Source organism: Jatropha curcas, unplaced genomic scaffold, assembly GCF_041381405.1.
Source record: "Jatropha curcas cultivar XTBG-Jc1 unplaced genomic scaffold, XTBG_Jcur_1.0 HiC_scaffold_287_pilon, whole genome shotgun sequence".
Classification (NCBI taxonomy): Eukaryota; Viridiplantae; Streptophyta; class Magnoliopsida; order Malpighiales; family Euphorbiaceae; genus Jatropha; species Jatropha curcas.
Window position 1 is genome coordinate 1 of NW_028322447.1, and position 15581 is coordinate 15581.

Sequence of the window (15581 nt, forward strand, 5' to 3'; positions counted from 1 at the left end):
TTTGTATGAGCACCTAGATCTTGCTCTTTCAACAGTGCTTGTACTTTAAAATTTTCTGAAACAACTATTTAGCATCTTGCTCGCATTCATTTGGATTATTGACAGTTGCTGGTCAAGTTTCATTGCTTATCCCTTCCTAGTGTTCAAAGGCGTCCATTCAATTTAAGCTATCCGGTTGAGCGACTCAATCTTGAGAAAAAGAGGAAGAAAACGTTAATTGGAAACTTCAAGAATGAAAGAATATATTCCCCTATAACTTTATTGAATAAAGTAAATGTATATATACACAATGAATCCACGTCCTCAACATATTTGTTTTGTTTCGTCCATATCCGTATCCTAACTAACTAGCTATTAATAAGGAGATTTAATAATTTATATTTACAAATAAGCTAAGTATGCTATCAGCCCCCCTAAAGATGGAGCAGCATGAAACACTAAGCCCATCTTGGACAATAAAAACTAAAACGCAGAAGAAGGTAATGGCTTTGTAAATAGGTAGCTGTTGGAGCTGACATGTGCTTGTGTAATGAAGCTAGTATTAAGTTTGTCCCTCACAATGTGACAATCAATTTCAATGTGCTTAGTTCTCTCATGATAAACGGGATTTGCTACTATGTGGAGGGCAACTTGATTGTCACAATACAAAGGGATAGGAAGGTGTACTAAAATTTGAAAATCCAGAAGCAAATAAATAGTCCATTGAAGTTCACAAAAACAGTAGTTGCCATAGCCTTATACTCTGCCTTTGTTGTGAATCTACTGACAATGGATTGCTTCTTAGATTTCCAAGAAATTAGGGAAGATCCTAAGAAAACACAGTAACCAGTCAAGGATCTCCTAGTGGTTGGGCAAGCTGCCCAATCAGCATCACAGAAAGCTTTGACCTGACAATCAGTAGTCGCTAAGAAGAAAACTCCTTTAGAAGAACAGCCTTTTAAGTACCTTAAAACATGCAATGTAGCCTTCAAGTGATGATGGCAAGGGGCTTGCATGTGTTGAGTAAGTTGTTGAACATTGTAGATAATATCAAGTCTTGTCAAAGTGAGGTACAAGAGCCTGCCTACAAATCTTCTATATAAATCTGGGTCTCGTAATAAGGGACTACTATCATGAGACTAATGAGTGCCTTTAAGCATTGGTGTTGTGGGAGGAGAAGTCTGTTGCAAACAAGCATCACAAATAATGTCAAGGATATACTTCCTTTAACTAAGATACATACCAGCAGTAGATCTTGCTATCTCAATCCTAAGGAAAATTATCATAACCTAAATCCTTGATTATAAATTGTGCATAAAGAAACTTTTTCACTTCCAAGATGTGACTTTCAGTAACACCAGTTATGAGGACATCATCAACATACACTAAAAGTGCTAAAAAATAATCACTAGATCCCTTATAAAAGAAACAATGATCATTGATAGATTGATGGAATCCAAACTATTGTAATTTTTTAGTAAATTCTCTATTCCGTTGTCGGCCTGCTTGTTTCAGGCCATATAAAGACTTTCTAAGCTTGTAAACTTGGCCATTAACAGTTTTTATGTAACCTTCAGGAGGGGTCATATATAATTCTTCATCAATAGAGCCATGAAGGTAAGCATTATTGATGTCTATTTGATGTAAAGGCCAACCCCTGCGGCTATAATAGCTAAAAATACTATGATAGTGACAAGTTTGGCAACGCAGGAAAATATTTCATGATAATCTAATCCAAATAGCTGACTATAACCCTTCACTTGGTCTAGCCTTGTATATATCTATGGTTCCATCAGAATTATACTTCACCCTATAAACCCATTTAGAGCCAATTGGTTTCTTTCCTTTAGGAAAATCAATAAGTTCCTATGTATTGTTGCTTTCTAATGCCTCTTACTCCTTCTGCATAGCATTTACCCAATTCACATCATCTTTAGCCTGACTATAGGACTTAGGTTCATGAATTTTGGAAATATTATGTTGAAAAGTGAGGTAAGCAGTACTAAAATGCATGAATTTAAGGTGGAAATGGGTGGTTTAGAAAATATACCTGTATCATATGCAGAAGTAAGTGAATCATTGCAAGAAATATGATGAACCGTTGGTAGCAAGTCCTATAATCGGGCTGGTTTAGAGACAGGCCTACTATTTCTCAAGGCTGGTTGAGAAGAAGTAACAAGTGCAAGTAGATGATTTGGGATGTTTGATATGGGTAAATGAGAAATGGGTGAAGGGGAAGGAATGTTATTATTTGTGATTGCATCAGGGACAACAATAGGTGTAGGAGAGATAGGTTGAGTAATCACATTATTAGAATCAGAAATAAGATCAATACATTCAGGTATGGAAAATTATAATGATTCAGTTGGTTTAGGATCATGAAAAGGAAATTTAGATTCATGAAAAATAACATCTCTAAAATGAAATATACCTTTGGTATTCAAGTCATACAGTCTATGTGCTTTCTGAATAGCTGCATAACCTAGCAAAACAGCAAGAGTGGCCCTTGATTCAAATTTGGTTTTATGTGGTTTTGTGTTTGTGGCAAAACACAAACATCCAATGACTTTTAAGTGACTAATGTCAGGTGGTTTAGCACAAAGCAATTCATATGGGGATTTCCATTTTAAAATAATAGAAGGTAGTCTATTAAAAAGGTGAGTGGTAGAAAGAAGACATTCAGACCAAAATTTAGGAGGAAAATGGGCTTGAAACATATGGGATCTAACTATTTGTAAGAGGGACTTGTGCTTCCTTTCCACAACTCCATTTTGTTGTGGACTAAAAATACGAGTTCTTTGATGAATTATGCCTTTAGTAGTAAATAAGGCAGTGCATTGAGTATTTAAAAATTCAAAACCATTATCTGTTCTGAGTTTCGTGATATTGGTTTGAAATTGAGTTTTAATAATATGAATGAAATGATTGAAAGAAATAAACACTTGAGTTTTTCAGCTAGCATATAAGTCCATGTATATCTGCTATGTGTGAGCCTCCTTTCGGGCGCTATAGGAAAGATCCAAAGGGTGGAGTCGATCCAGACGGGCCCATTGGACGATTCTTCACGAAAACTGGGAGGAACTCCTTACGGTTCCTTTTGTTTGATTAGGTCAGACTAATTATGGCTTGATTTAGCGCTTAAGTCAGGTTATCTCTTTAGAGCACTTTGACGAGTGTATGATGTGATAGAGTCACCACCTTAGTTTGTTTTTGTTAGACTAAGGAAAACACCCCATGATGGACTCCAATTTCAGTTTGCCTTTAGGATAAAATGCACTAGTCTCAAATCATTGGGTTCAGGAACTAGGTTTTTAGCTTCTTTCAAAATGAATTAATGGTTTGGGTCATAATTAAGAAAAAAAATCAGTGTTTTGCATGATTGTCAGTTCATCGATGCATGAGCATACTTATAATGCATGGCAATTATAGATAAAGCATAAATAATTGAAAAGTGTGTAATTCAGAGGGAAGCCCGACTCTAGCCTCGTTTATCAAGGATTCTAGGTTGTGTGACACATTCCCCTAAGTCCCGACTGTCAGTTTGATCGGGGCCTACTACCTAGACTAAAATCTATAGGTATGCCTTTGTACCTCATTTTTATGAGGACCAAGGCGTACAAAAGTTCTACCATCGATTAGGATGGTAGGATTTTGGAGGTGCCACTCAGGAAGTGGGCTTATGGGGTGCCGAGTAGACTGGGCTTTGGTTTGAAAGCTGGTTTTATGGTTTTGCCGAATGGATCGACCTTTGTATGCTGGACAGTCTTGGCTTAAAGCATGCTAGGTTCCAAACGGATCGAGCTTGACAATTGATAGAGTACGGGATGGACCAGGCTTAATTGATAAAGTTTGAGTTTTAAGTGATTATAACCTTGTGCTTGTGACACGGCTGGATCAGAGCTCCACGGTTGGTAATCGACCAAAGAGGTTAAGTCTTTCTCCAAAATAAGCTAAGGTAGGGCACGAGGACCCGAATTATATTCTTATATTAACCAATGTTAATTGACGGATTATTAATTAATTGTTAAATTGATTAATAATAAATATTAACTAACTAATGGCTTTGGCCTAAGGAAGGTCAAAGTGTGATTGAAAGTCGAAAAGATCGACTTTTGAGAACTACGTTGAGCCTTAAACTTGACTAATGAAGAAGAGCAAGGTCATACTATATTGCCTTAGAATTGTAATGGAGAGAATGAGAGTCATTGAAGCTTGAGAATTGCTCGATCAAGCAATAAGAGGTGAGGTGAAAATGAGGGAGGAGGGCTATATTTATAGGCTAAAGGGGGGCTGTGCTAGGGAAAATCAGCGCCCGACATCCTCTAAATCAACACCAATGTGCCCCTTATTTGCGCCGATTAGGGGTCCCAACGCACACCAGATCGGTGCCGATCAAAGGGAGATTAGCACCGGCGCTAGGCTCTTCGTTGCCGATCGGGGCTTTTTATCAAAGTGCCCCTGCTTGTAACAGACTGAATTTTTCTTTTAGTGTCGGTAATAGTGATTTACCGGTCTATGAATAGTACCATCGGTCCGGGACTTGGTATTATTTTAGTCCGGAAAAATTACTATGCATAGTTAATATTTTATTTACTATTTTTGGAGCATGTTTGCATGATTTAGGTGGGTAGAAAATATTTAATGAATATTTTTGGAGAGTTTATGTATGAATGCATAATATTTCTAGTGTGGTATATTAAGAAATAAATGAGGAATATTTTAGTGGAGTTAATTTAATTAATTGGTGGAGTTAAATAAGAAGTAGAAGAGAATTATTTGAGGAATATTTAGAGCCATTGGATGAGATTACTTAGGACTTGATCTTAACCACACATTTTGCATGATTTTAGGAAGTCAAATTTGACTTTGTCACTTAAAAGTAAACACCACAACACTTATTTCTTTCTTCTCAACTCCTTATCCACGCCATCTCCATCTTCTTCCTCTTTCTTTCATTTCTTCATTTTCTTACCTCCAAATTTACCACCAAACTACCTAATTAAACCATAGATTAGTACTTAATCCTTAAGAATTAAGAAGTAGAAGTTGAGTTTGGTGATTAAAAGCAAAGAGAAGTGAAGTTACCATTGAAGCAAGTAAGTTGTGGTTTTTGAGTTTTGTGAATTGTTAAGTAGAATTCATGGTTTAGACATGTTATTGATGCATTAAATCATGCTCCAACTATTTCTTTTGTCAAGTTTTGCTTGTAATGTTGATTTTTCATGCTTTGAAGAGGTTGGAGAACCATCCTCAAAGGGTAAAGAGAAAGCCAAGGAGTAAGGCTTTCCAAGCTTTTTCAAGCTTGTTAATAAGGTTAGTGCAATCATAATTTCACTTGTTTAAGTTGTTTTTACATGGTTAGGGTTTTGAATATATTTTGGGAACTTTGTATGTTTTGTTGAAATTGCTGAATTTTAATGTGAGATGTGTTCTGCCGTGGGAGTGGAACTCATTTTTGACCCCTTTATACTTCCCATTTGTTTCTGACTTCTTCATGAAAGTTGTAGCTCTATTTCTCAGCTTTCCAAAACATATTCTTATGTCTAATTCCAATACTTGTAGCTCAACTTATGATTTAAATACCAAAACTGGTTCTGTTATGATGTCTTACCTGTCTATCCGAAATGATTGTCCCTTTTGACCACTCAAATGGCAAATAACGTTTTATGTTCTTCATAAAAGTTATATCTTTACTTCCTATCTTTCCAACCCATCCTCTTGTGTCCAAATTGGATATACATAGCTCAACTTATGGCTAAAACACCCAAACTGACTCTGTTGTGTCGGGCCACATGCATTACTAAATTGAGTGCCCATTTTGACCACTATAATGATAAGATTAGGTTCTGAGTTCTTCATAAAAGTTGTTGCCCTGTGTCTTGAGAATTCTCTCGTTCTGTATTGGTTTCATTTGAGTGTTTGGTGAAGTAGGAATTCAAGAAACATTGGACTTGGTTCTGCTGAATCAGGTCTGATCTGTTGGTCTGTGTTCTGAGCTTTTGTTTGCTATCTTACTGTGTGATCTGGGCTGTGGTCCCTTCTGAATATTTGTATAATTTTGTCTTAGCTTTCTAATTAACCTGATTTCATTCAATTTGGAGACCCATAAGTCAACTTATGTGTTAAAAACCCTGCAAAGGTCAAGTTTATGAAAATGCTGAAAAGTTCTTGATTTATGTACTTTTATACTATCTTAAGTATATACATCTATAGTGTTTTGAGTAACAATTTTGAACTGATGAGTACTAAATGAAGAGGTTTTGACTAAGAATTATTGCTTTTATGAAAGAATGATTTTGATTTGGGCTCTACTATGCATGATTGAGACGTGGTATGATGAGATGGATTTTCTTATTGTGAAGCTATGATCATATGCTAGGGTTATCAGCCCTTATAAATAGGCGGACGCGCTTATTTGTGTGATGGGGTGGTGCTTTCATAGGCCACGGTGGTGCTTTCATAGACGTGGCAGGTTAGGAGCGGAGGGTGTTCTTCAAGACCAGAGGACAAGCATCAGAGTAGAGATCACTTTTGGGTAGGATATTTGTAAATGGTGATTTTTGGCATGTATATAAAGATTGTATTATGGAGGTTGTATGTAATAAGTTTATAATGTATTAGAGTTATGATTATTGAAGAAGGAAATAACATCTTATTATATTTTGGTGTATGATGATTATATATTCCTTGAAAGGAATGTGTTTAGACTATGATGCGTATGTTGATGGATATTTAGAAGTGCTTGTAGTATGTTATGTTGAATTGGAGTTTTGGGGTTTGGAGAAAATTGGAAGTGTGTATATTTTCTTTGTGTGGCAAGTTAATTTTTAGGGGAAACTCTTGTGAAATTTTCGTAGGAATTTCCTTAAACATTATTTTTGTAAAAAAAAAAAAAAAAACAAAACAAATGTTAATTACTTGCCTCCTTACACTAAAAAAAAACGCCATTTTGCGACTGACCAATCGGTCGCAAAATGGCAAAAATCGGTCGCTAATTTGCTTTAGCGACCGATTTGGACCGACAATCATCGGTCGCAAAATACTGGTCGCAAACTTATTTTGCGACCGATGAGAGAATCGGTCGCAAATTAGACCGATAAAATCGGTCGCAAAATTGAATAATCGGTCGCAATTTTGGTCGTGGTTTAATTGGAAATTCAGTCGAACTTTGGTCGCAGATGTCGGTCGCAATTTTTTGAAATCGGTCGCAAATCGGTCGCAAAATAAATTCAATTTACTTTTGGTATCAAATCGGTCGCAAATCGGTCGCAAAATGAAAAAAATAAAAAAAATTAAATATTATTTTGAAACCAAAATTTTTGCACCTGTGAAAGTTGACATAAATGCATATATATCACACACCAATTCAAGAACAGTATAAAAATGTAATTTTATTGTTCTGAACAAATTAAAATATGAAAATACAAATGAAAAAATAAAAAGGTCCAAAATCAAATCTATATATGCTGCTGCTCATCTGCAGGATCCGATGTCGGATCTCCGATGTCGGATCGGGGAGGAGTACCTGCTGGATGTGATGTAGCGCCAGGAGGGGTGACCAAGGTATCGTCTGCAGCATCGGGATCAGGAGCCGATAGTGGCTGCTGCTGAGACGTCGAAACATGTCGGTCTGTAGCAGGCGCAGGATCAGAGGAGAAGTACCAGCACGGTGCTCACCGGACAGCCGCATCACATGCGCTCTAAGCTCTGCAATCTGTCTCTGCTGATCAGCAAGCTGAGCCCGTATATCATCATCACAGTGCGAGTCACTGTGCTCCGGCTGTCGTGCTGCGCTGGCTGTAGAAGCGTGAGCTGCTGAGCCAGTGTAAAACTGTGATGCCTGAGACCCGATGCCGTATACCTTCCTCTTCTTCTCGCCCCCTACAGCCTCGAGATAAAGCGCTACCTCGTCAATTCTTGACTCAGCTTCGGATTCATCGGTCTGAGAAGTAACAATACGCTCCCGAGCTGTAGTATAGTTCTCCTGAAAAAAAAAATTAATTAATCAATGCAATTGCAAGCTTTATTATATTCAACTTTGTACATCTTCGCAATGATTAGAGGGTAAATGTAAATATTATTCATTGTTACTTACATTGACGCTCAGCGCACGTCTGTCGACAAAGGTATTACGATCGTGGTCCTTCGTGTGAGTGTATGTAAACACCTCCATCGGTGTGGGCTCACGACCTAATTCTTTAGCCTGTAATGAATTTTTATGCATGATATATTAATATATATAGTGTCCTTTCATTAAACATCAGTTTTTGTAAAGGGACTAGTTCACTTACTAATAATCGAGCTGTCTCTATAGCAGATATAGATCCGCCTGTGTGTCGCGAAGGTCCTGCTCCATCACCGCCAGTCTCACTGCGCCTGTTTTGTGCAAATATCTCCCGCTTTCTCTTGAATGCAGGATCCTCCCAAGCCTTTTGCCAGCTCTCCCATATCTCCTGAGACACGCACTGCTGCTTCTTACCGCTTCTTCTCATCCTATAGGTGAAGTCAGCGTATCGATCGGCGCATATCTTCTCCCAGGCTACTTTCAGCATAGCGTAATGGCCTCGTCCCATATGAAATGTTTCTGCAAAAAAATGAAATATAGCGTTTAAACACTAAGGATGTATCTTGAATTGTAAACATTGAATGATGATATAACTTAAACCAAAGAGTACCTGGAACTCCTCCCAATAAAAGTCTCTCGCCTCTTGTGGTACGGCATCCCATGTGTATCCTTCTTTATGCAGCTGTAGCTTGATTATCTTCAAAATTTGCCTCGCTGCTCGAGAAGATGGATATATGCTGAAAAAAAAAAACAGAAGTGAAATATAATTACACGAAAGCATCACAGTTATGAATAAGTACAAAATATAATTACAAAATATGCCTGCAGAAAATTTGAATAAGTACTTACTGTCCCGCTACCAAACTGAGGGTGATACGTGGATCTGATGAAGCTGCAAAAGAAATGACAAATGTTATAAATTTTTAGATAATTAATATATAATTAAAATGACAGTTATGACATTTATGATTACCTTGCACAGTAGGTGACTGTGCAGCTGGTGGAGTCTGTACTGGTCCAGAAGAGGAAGGAGCAGAAGGCTGTGATGGCGGCAGTACTGGACGCTGAGCAGAGGATGAAGCCCCAGACGTACCTGAAGAAGGATGTGATGGCGGCAGTACTGGTCGCTGAGCAGATGACGAAGCCCCAGACGTACCTGACGAAGGACGAGGGATCGACCCTCCTCGTCCACGGGCACTGCGTCCAGGGCCATGACCTCCACGCGAACCACTGCCGGACGCGTCAGAATCAAACGTCTGCCTCTAGCCATCTGTACTGCAGATATCAGAACCTAGATAAAATGAATTTATACAATTATATGAATTGTAGAACATGTGGTAAATATGAGTAAAGAAAGTGAATACCATTGAAATTCTTCATTAATAATATTAATTACATATACATTTATCAATTTGTAACAGTAAAATTGCTCTAAGTTTTAAGTGTCTTGAATATCATCTGCTTCCTCCTCCTCTTCATCAGCTTCCTCTTCTTCATATTCGTCTTCTGAGGTACCCATGATGATTTGATCTTCTTCCTCTTCATCATCTGATGTCCTATTTCAACATAAGATCGGCTTTCATCATCCAATCTATCTGTTAAATCTTCAACAACTTGCATCGGTTGCGTTTCAACCCTAACTTCTTGAAATGCCTCCGATACTGCGAGTGAAGAAGATTGTTTCGTTTCAAGTGCATGAACAACTGATCTAGCCTTGATTTTACACACTGCCATCCAATCGCATCTATCTCGTTTAAACGATGGATATGGGACATAGTACACCTGTGCAGCTTGCATTGCCAAAACAAAAGGTTCATACTTTGTATATCTTCTTCTTTGATTAATATCAACCAGATTATACTTAGGATGAACCTTCGTGCCAATGTTTGGCGTAGGATCAAACCATTCACATTTGAATAAGATTGTGCACTTCATTGGTAGGCCTGGATATTCTAACTCCAAAACCTCAACCAATTTCCCATAAAAATCGTTTGACACGTCACTGTAGTTTGATCCCTTTATGCACACACCGCTGTTCATTGTCTTTCTGCTTCTCCCATAACCCTCAGTGTGAAACTTGTAACCGTTTACAAAGTAGCCAGAGTAGGCATTAGCAACCGGTAATGGCCCCTTTGCCAGATCCGTAATAAATCTGTTACGAATATCGCTTTCCGAGCTTCGAGCCTATGGGAAATAGTAATGACATGAGTCAGATTTAATAAATGTACATTCCGTGTTGTGTACATTGAAAGTAACTTACATAATATTTGAACCATTCTGCAAATTCCGTGTCCAGCTTTGCATCAACTGCAGTATCAGTCAAATTGAGATTTTGAAGCCGCAGAAGATTGATATATTCCTATTTATCAACGAACCATATTAGCATAAGTACGATTTAACAACGGCCCACGTCAAGTTTAGAATGTTTACATTATTTATACTTACTGTACATATGGTGTGATCTCTTCGCAATTCAATAAAATATAGGTTTGAGCCGCTTGTATCTCTGCATCAGTCAATCGTCTTTTTTTTATTTACCAATCGTACGCCCAGGGTAGGTGAAAATTTTTAGATTTCCTTCAAACTCAGATTGAACGCGATCTCCTCCGTCATCGTTACGTGGCACTCTCCGATGCTTGGTGAAAACATGTTGGTCAAAGTAGTGTGAACAGAATGTGGAAGCTTCTTCCACCAAATATGCATTGCAAATGGAGACCTTTCCTACCTGCATTGCGCACATTCTTTTTAATTTTCTGTAGGTGTCTGTGATTGTACAATGCCAATATGTAAGTATAAGTTCAAAAAATGATGTAATCATTAGAATGAGATGTTAGTGAATCACCTCTCAAATGGATACATCCATCGATATTGTACCGGTCCTGCTAAACGACATTCATAGGGCAAATGAACCGGCAGATGTTCCATAGAATCAAAGAAGCCGGGTGGAAAAATTCGCTCCAACTTGCACATCACTACTGGGATTTCTCGCGCTAATTGGTCCATATCATCGCATCGGATAACAGTCATCGTCAATTCCTTGAAAAAGAGACTCAATTCTGTCATTGCTTCCCAAATTTTTCCTGGTAATAATTCCCGGAATGCCACAGGGATCAATCTTTGCATGAAAACATGGCAGTCATGGCTTTTCATGCCAAACAATCTGTACTTCCTCATGTCCACACATCTACCCATATTTGAACAGTAGCCATCTGGAAACCTTAATGATCGTAACCATTCGCACAATAATTGCCTTTGGGGTTTATCTAAACAATAACATGCCTTCGGAAACTTACCAGTAAGTACAGATTGCTCGAGTTCTGGTCGACGACAAATTTCCTTCATGTCTGCTCTCGCTTTTGCATTATCCTTGGTTTTCCCTTCAATGTTCATGACAGTGTTGAACAGATTTTCAAACACATTTTTTTCTATGTGCATGACATCAAGGTTATGACGAATAAGAAGTGAACTCCAGTATGGCAAATCCCAGAAGATGCTTCGCTTTTTCCACCCGCTATTCCTGCCAATTCTTGTATTTACCTCATCTGCACCAACTCTGTAACTTTCATAAGCCCCAGATCTTCAATTTCTTGTAATATTTGTGCTCCAGACTTCACAGGTGGAGGGGGTTCAACAATAGTCGTGTTCTTTCTAAAGCATTGTCGATTTCTCCTCCAAGGGTGAGATTCTGGTAAGAATTTGCGATGACAATCAAACCAACATTGTTTACCTCCATTCTTTAGTGTAAATGCATTAGTGTTTTCCATGCAGTGAGGACAAGCCAATTTGCCAGCCGTACTCCACCCAGATAACATTCCAAAGCTGGAAAATCACTGATGGTCCAAAGCAAAGCAGCTCGCATTATGAAATTCTGATTGGTCGAAATATCGAATGTTTCAACCCCATATTCCTATAAATAATTAAGTTCAGCAATCAAAGGCTGCAGAAACACATCAATTTTATGTTTTGGATTAGTAGGCCCAGGAACAATAACACACAAAAACATAAATTCATCTTTCATACACATTGACGGTGGTAGATTATACGGTGTCACAATGACAGACCATGATGAATATTGTTGTCCTGATTGGCCAAACGGCTGAAACCCATCAGTACAAAGCCCCAATCTCACGTTTCTATCAGCAGCAAACACAGGATGAATGTTATCAAAATGTTTCCACGCTTCAGAGTCTGACGGATGAGTCATTATACCATCCTCATATTCATGCAAAGCATGCCATGTCATGTGTTCAGCTGTCGCCTTAGATGCATATAACCTTTGAAGGCGAGGAATAAGAGGGAAATAATACATCTTCTTGAAAGCCTTCCTTTTTGTCTCTACCAGTCCCTTGACCCGCCGTTGATATCTTGGAAGATTACAAAACTTGCATTCTCTGAATTCCGAGTCAACACCCCAGAATATCATACAATTATTACGACAGCAATCAATCTTTTCTACCGGTAGTCCCAACCCCGAACTAATTTTTTTGTCCGATAAAAATTATCAACCATTGAATGGCCTTCAGGCAACATTTCTTTTGCTAACTGCACAAAATCATCGTAACACCTTTCTGAAAAATGGTGCTCCGCTTTCATGTGTAGTAATCGTGCAACAACAGACAGAACTGAATGATTCTTGCATCCAGGCCACAGTTCACTGTTAGCTGCACTTAGCATGTCAAACAATTGTTGTGCTGCTACGTTTGGCGATTCCTCCATATTATCCCATTCACATTGTACTCTACTCGCATCGATTACCATATCATTGCATTGATTACCATACAGAAATTGATAAGGCTGAACTTCTAAACTTACCGGAATGGAGTGGCCTGACCCACTGGCAACTCGAGCTTCACCATGATGTATCCATTCGTAATAATTTTCCACGAACCCATGTTTGCACAAATGAAGTTTCACTGTATCGATGTCTAAGAAGGCTCGATTTCGACACTTCTTGTGATTACATGGACACCTCAACTTATTACCATCCATAAAACTGGGATTACCAACTGCAAACTGTATAAACGCCTCCAATCCTTGCAGGAACTCTTGTCTTAATATCCCATTGACCTCGAACCTCCAGTACATCCAATCTCGATTATTTTGCTTTTTTTTACCTAATTAACAATGTGTTTATAAAGGGCCTGTCATGTAATTGCATTAGTCTAAACCATCCTTAAAACATGCACCTAATGTAATGTTCAATTTACAACACTTATAAGTAACTAAGGTTATTTCTATAATAAGGGTAACTATATAAATGTAAAATCACTAAGTTCATTTATTGAATACAAAGACTACTATAATAAAGGTAAGTGTACTATTCTACATATTGAATTTTTGGGAAAAAAATTCGGCAGCATTTCGGCACAACACAATCAAATCTCAAATACAAAAACAAATCAATAAACACTTCTATATCATACCAACATTCTCCAAAGGCAATGGCCACTACTAGGCCTCCAATCCAAACTCATCATTCATTTAAGTCAAAAACATATTTAAGAAAATAACGACAATAATATAAAATAAAGAAAAACACAGCCAAAACTTCTCAAGAAAGAGTTGCCAATAATTAAGAACATGTAATAACCTAAACACACAAAAAATTATTTATATACATTCCAATTATTCTTCAAAAAAAAAAAAAAATTGGAGCAATTAGTTTTTGTACTTGTTATTATTTTTGTTCAGTACTTTCACAGAGTTTTTATGCATCAACTACGTATACGCTGATTTAAGATATTTACAATTAGTTTTTGTAGTTTGGAGCATATATTGAAAACTGAAAACTCTTAAGTACACATCGCATTTGCATATTTCTTTTATATTTCTTTTTCGATTAACTTGAATAAAATGTAAAATATTATATAATAAAAAGAAAATTGCTTTCATTTTCAATCCCATAATATTTATATCTGTATATTTGAAATGACACTTGCTTTGAAACTTTGAAACTTTTCCGAAGTGGTTGCAGACTTTGAAATGGTCTACTAAAGTAGCTATCAAAGTTTGATTAAATTTTTTTAATAATTTATTTCGGTTCAATTTTAAACTTTGATGAATTTGTGAAAGGTATTTTATAAGTTATTAAAAATTAGATCACTTATTAGATTTGAGAAATTTTGATGGATAAAATGAGTTTATTTTTTTATACATTCAACAATTTTTTTAGTAAATAAATGTTGAAATAAGAAAAACTACTAAATGTTAATTTCACATTTTTCATTAAAAGTCCTAACAAAAAATATATATAATAAATCAACCACAATATATTTAGAACCTTTAAAATATTGTTTTTCTCTCCTAATAACAACTGTAAAAATCATTCTACTATATATTTACAATAGTTTTATATGTATTGATTACTAGATTTTATATTAATAAAATAGAACTTTAAAGCAAAAAGAAAATGCAATTTTTAATGAATAAAATGTTTTTTTAGAAAAGATAAATAAAAATAGAGATTGAATAAGCAAAAAAATTTGGCGTTCTCACTAATCACATTCAATTTTGTTGCTAAATTTCATTATCATCCATCGGTAAAATTGCAGAAATTAATGTAATTTGAAAATTAAAATTTTTATCGCTCGATATCACTCGAATGTATCTCCAAATGTCGTTCTTCCTAAATATTAATGGCGCGTTCTATTTTATTCGATTCAATTTAGTCAAATTTGTATGATAAAATGATATTTATCTAAATTTTCTGTAAAACTAAAAATTTTACTAACAATTCAAACAATAAATCTATATTATATTCTATCAAAGCAGACTTTGAAACTTTTCCGAAGTGGTTGCAGACTTTGAAATGGTCTATATTCTATCAAATCTATTTAAACCATTGAAAATTTCTTTAGTTTTTTACTATTTGCTTGGATATTAAGGGTTATTAATTTTATATATAGCAACAATTTTTAAATTTTTTTTCATTTTTAAATAAAATATGTAACAATATATAATTACGGCGGGAGGAAACGCGAGGAAGAGGGAAGGGGCAGAGAGAGGTGAAAGGAAAAAAAAAAGAACAACAACAACAGAAACAAGAAGACGAAAGAAGAATAACAAAGACAGGCACAAGAAGAAGAAGAAGAGAACAACAACAACAGGAACAAGAAGACGAAGAAGAAGAAGAACAACAACAAGAACAAGAACAAGAAGAAGAAGAAGAAGAAGAAGAACAAGCACAAGAAGAAGAAGAAGAACAGGAGAAGAAGAGGAAGACAACAACAAGAAGACGAAGAAGAAGAAGACGAAGAAGAAGAAGAACAACAACAAGAACAAGAACAAGAAGACGAAGAAGAAGAAGAAGAAGAACAAGCACAAAGAAGAAGAAGAACAGAAGAAGAGGAAGAACAAACAAGAAGAAATAATAAGAAGAATAAGAAGAAGAAGAAGAAATAAAAAGAACAAGAAAATAATAAAAAAAAAAATAAGAATAAAACAATCACAATAATAATAATAATAATAATATAATAATAATAATAATAATAATAATAATAATAATAACAGTACCCTAAAAAAATTCTAATCGCAACTC